This window comes from Hipposideros armiger, unplaced genomic scaffold (assembly GCF_001890085.2).
Source record: "Hipposideros armiger isolate ML-2016 unplaced genomic scaffold, ASM189008v1 scaffold_167, whole genome shotgun sequence".
Classification (NCBI taxonomy): domain Eukaryota; kingdom Metazoa; phylum Chordata; class Mammalia; order Chiroptera; family Hipposideridae; genus Hipposideros; species Hipposideros armiger.
Genome location: NW_017731517.1, coordinates 2,138,082 through 2,142,681, shown reverse-complemented (window position 1 = coordinate 2,142,681; position 4,600 = coordinate 2,138,082). Strand labels below are relative to the sequence as shown.

Sequence of the window (4,600 nt, the reverse complement as noted above, 5' to 3'; positions counted from 1 at the left end):
CTCCGAGGGAGGGGAGCAAACCCAAGGTCAGAAGGAATTTCATTCTGGTGACTGTTCAGATTCGAGATGAAAATAATAATGACAACGAACGTTTTGACCTGAGAAGAATAATGACTCTGGCGATAGGTTAGACAGAATCGATTTACACTTCCATTTCCTTCAGCTCAGCAGATGGTGAGAAGACACCAGATCACAGGAGGTTTTTATGGAGGACCAGAACGATGCTCCCTGCCCCGCCCCATGTTTTGGCTTTGTCTCCTGGGCAGAACACCACGCTGCCCTCCCCAGGGCGCACGGCCAGAAGGGCAGTGGAGGATAAGCTGTGTGTCTGCCCAGTTGCAGTGTTTCTGGAGGTAAGTGTGGATGAGGCAGCGTCAACTCCCACTAGTCAGAACTGACATCCCCAGTTTCTAATAAAACCCTTACACAGGAATCTGTTTTAGCTATAAATAATCTACTAATTTGTCAACTTTTCAAGCCCAGGTGTGGGGATGAACCATATGCTGGTGTTACTGTAACCACTTACCTTCACGTGGTGACATGGAGTCAGCCCCCCCGACTTACTCTCCAGAGTCACTTTCCCGCCTCACTCCCCCCCAAAACCCTGTGCTCCAGGCACACTGGCCATTATTCAAGCCTACTTCCTCAGCCCTGTTCCCTGCTGCCTGAGAGCCTTTGTATCTGCTGTTTTCTCCGCCTCGCACTCACTTCATTCCTCCCTTTGCTAGGTCTGCTCATTGTGTACATCTCAAGTCGAGCATGGCTGAGGTTGAAGCCTTCCCTGACCTCTTGGACCAAGTCAAATCTGTTTATAGGCTCTTAAACAGCACTGAGAAGCTGTCCATACGGCGCCCATCCTTGTTGCAATTTCCCATTTGTGTATTGTGATCTCTCAGCGCTGATGGGGCTTTACCCCTGTGTCCCCAGTACCTGACACATCACCTGGCACGTGACAGGCACTCGATAAGTAGTAGCCAAGGAAACGAGTACAAGTCACTACTCGTCCTTTTAGACCCTGAGTGCTTCTCCTTAGGGCTCTCCATAGCAGCTAACCATGTGGATGGACCCTCAGAAAACGCTGTGAAATAGTTACCAAGGGAGGGAGGCGGGAACCTGCGTTTTGTTGAGTGCTTACGTGTGTCAGGCACCCAGCAAAGGCGTTCCCTTGTAATGCGCACAGCAGTTGTGAAATGAATTATCCTCATTCTGTGGGTACATATTCCTCGTGTACATGAGGCAGTAGGTTCAGATGAAGTAACTTGCCCAAGGCCAGCAATTCCCAAGCAACTGGGTTGGAATCCCAGTCCTCCCTCCGGACTTGACACCACCCAGCACCTGCCTGTTGTCAAACCAAGGCAGCTAACAGACAAGGCTCTCACCTCCTACAGATTCACATCAGCATGTCTTTAGTGAAAATGACTCAGGTACAAGAAAATGAAACGAGAGGATGGGCCCTTGGTAGACAAATAGTGATTGAGCCAGAAGGTAGCTCGGACCAAAAGCACTCAGAGTAGTAAGAAGCCTGGACTCTGAGTTAGAGGGACCCGGGTTCGGATCCTCACTCAGCCACTTCCTGGCCTTGCTGCACTGAGCATTCATTTCCTCATCTGGTAAAGTGAGGACAATAGTGCCTATTTCACATGGGGCCCTTGAGGGTTCCATGAAACAACATAAATATTTAGCATCGCCTGGCATAGAACACATAGTAAAGAGGAACTAATTGTACTTAAACCTTGTTAATTATTGGTTAAACAAGGCCAGACAGACAGAGACTCAGAATTTAAAGTAAGACTTTGTCATTTATCAAAGACACATTGAAAAAAGGAGACAGTAAAACTGACCAGCCAGTAGCAGGGCACCCATAACACTCCAACAGCTTAACACATCAAAATTACAGGCTTGTTTATACACGAATGCAACCGAGGCCCCGCACCTTCCAGGAGCCCCCTTAAGGAGAAGGGACCTCATGATGTGCACAGAAGACACGACCCGGCAGGGGGCCAGTCATCTTGGGAACAGGGGACATGTAACTTCAGCGAGCTGGGACCCAGCCACAGGCAGGGTTACAGGGCCAGCTCCCAGCTGTGACCAGAGCGAGATCCAGGCTCATGGACTGTCTGGAGAGCTACAATTTGCCAGAGAGAGCTTGGGGTGGACAGTGTTGTAGAAGCCTGATCCTGCAAAGTGGGGAACACAGTGGGCTGGAGAACTCAGGCCCAGGGATCCCAGGGCAGAAGCCTCCTAAGCAGAACAGGTGCTGGATAGTAGGCAGAAGGATATCAATGGATTTTCAGCCAGGGGTCTGGTACCACTTTCCAAGTCAGTCTCATCAGGAGGGGTGATGGGGCCAAGGCTACTGGAGCATAGACTGGAACTGACTGCACAGGACTCAGGAAGCCCAGCTCGGGGGGCCGGAAGAAGAAGGAGCCGGGAAGGGTGGGGGCCCCCAACATCCTCTGGGGATGTCTTTTTCTGCCTGAGGAGATGGCACCTATTTTTATAATTTTCCTGGAAATTATTGCTGAGATGGGGCTCAACTCCACTAACAGAGAAAGGCTTGGGAAAAGATAACTGCTGTGAGGGAGGCATTGGCCTGTTGACCACAGAGCATCTTAGAAGAGAAGTGGCTTCAGTGTCACAGCTCACCCTGCTCGATATGGGAAATGGCCTCCATGTTCCTTCGAATGCCGTTATCTTTTCACATGTTGACATCTGGCATCTTGTAAACATCATACAAACAAGCTATTGATATTTTTTTGTGGAAAGGCCCATCATTTGAGGAGATGAACTTCTAAACATCTTGGTTGAAGAGTTCTCCAATAAAAAGTAGCCTGGGTTTGGGGTCTGTAATGATTTTGTGATGAATAGACTATGCATTAATAATACTTTTCTTTCTATAATGCAAATGCTGGTAAAGTTAGGTTAAGATACACATATTCCATTAATCATGAAGACTGATAGAAAAAGAGGGCCCCCCAGACCTGTTGAGAATAAAGGAAGGACTCATTAAAAAACACTGAGCTCAGGCTTTACCAGTATAATACTATCTTTAAATACCCAGAAGTGATTAATTCATTAGTGATCAGAGTGAGTCAGATATGTATAATATATATTCTATTTTTAGCACTCAGATAACGTCAATGTATTACAAGAGTTTATTTGCTCATCAAAGTCTTTGTTAGCTTGCATATAATTAATGTGAATTTCCAGCACATGTTTTACTTCCACACTGCTATTTAAATTTTTTAGGCCATGTTTGTTTACTGAACTACCAAATGCTGTAATAAACTATCGTTACAGTCTTTGCCTTAATTGGGAGAAGAAAAATAGGAATTCTGAAGAAGACATTCTTTCTAGCAGCTAGCCAAATGAAACGTGTATAACAAAAGTGATCTATGCTAGATTTAGAAGAATTCTAATTTTACAATAATGTGTCATCAATGTCTGCCTCATAAACATTAGACCACACAGTTCCTATCAATAATGAGCGAGTTGGTTTAAGGTGCTCATTAATCCAAGTGATTTTTTTTTACATTTTATTACCCATGTGTGTGCTGGTTCTGGCTGGTCCAGTGTTTGAAGTTTGGCANGTACCACATTTTCTGTATCCGTTCGTCTGTTGGTGGACATTTGGGTTGTCTCCGCCTTTTGGCTGTTGTGAATAATGCACCGTGAACACGGATGTGCAAGCGCTTGAGTCCCAGCTTCCACTTCTTTTGGGTGGACGCCCAGACGTGGAGATGCTGGATCATACAGTAATTCTGCGTTCAACTTTCTGAGGAACCGCCAGACTGGCCAAAAGTGGCCGCAGCCGTTTACTTTCTGCCCAGCAGTGCATAGGGGGCCGTGTCTCCACATCCTCGCCAACACGTGTTCTTTTCAGTTTGTTTGTTGTGAATTATAGCCGCCCTGATAGGTATGAGGCTCACACATGGTGTTAGGCACCGGAAACCCCCGACTTCAGGGATCAGTGTGGCTTTGGGGAAAATCTACTTGGTGCAACTTGTGGCAAAAGAAAGGGGTGTATTGGTATCAGTTATCCAGACAGTAAAATCAGAATGTGGAAAGAAGGGGGAGCCATGGAGGACACTGCACATTGACAAGACCTTGAGACGGAGAGTCACCAGGGAGAGGAAGTGGGCTTTCGAGGTGGGTGAGAGGTCACTGCAGAGGAGGAAGAAGGGAAAAGGGAGAGAGGGAAGCACATGGAAGGAGAAAAGGAGCAGCTGGTGGAATTCACTGAACTCACACAAACCGTGCCCGGAACGCCCGGTCCCGCTGAAGGGAGAAAAGGCCAGGCTGACGGCGCAGGGCGAGTGCAGGAAACACGAGCGTGCACCAGGCCCTAGAGAGGGAAGAACAGGCTACAGGCGACACAGCTGAGAAGAAATAATCGCTGTTACAAGCCCCACAGAGCTGTCTCCCTGGCGGAAGCGTGACCGCTGGGGACCCGGAGGACAGCCCAGCAAGGGCAGGCATCGTCATGAAACCAGAAGGAGCCATGGCTGGCGTGGTGTACAGCCAACTGCAGAGCCCTGTTGGGCTCCATGCTCTATCTGGGCTTTGTGGTTTATAGTGCCTGGAGGAGTGTCTAAGAGGA

The 4,600-nt window shown here is 47.9% G+C and overlaps 1 protein-coding gene and 1 long non-coding RNA gene across 3 annotated transcripts in view; both read left to right on the top strand.

Annotated features, from left to right (window-relative positions):
- The window catches only part of LOC109387706 (uncharacterized), a 49,571-nt gene that overhangs the window by 3,468 nt on the left and 41,503 nt on the right, over positions 1-4,600 (top strand). Inside the window, exon 2 of the long non-coding RNA XR_002125074.1 lies at positions 164-353. This is a non-coding gene — a long non-coding RNA (uncharacterized LOC109387706). The remainder of the gene's footprint in view (positions 1-163; positions 354-4,600) is intronic.
- Positions 1-4,600, top strand: part of GNG4 (G protein subunit gamma 4) — a 46,976-nt gene that overhangs the window by 25,678 nt on the left and 16,698 nt on the right. The gene's annotated exons all lie outside the window — the stretch shown is intronic.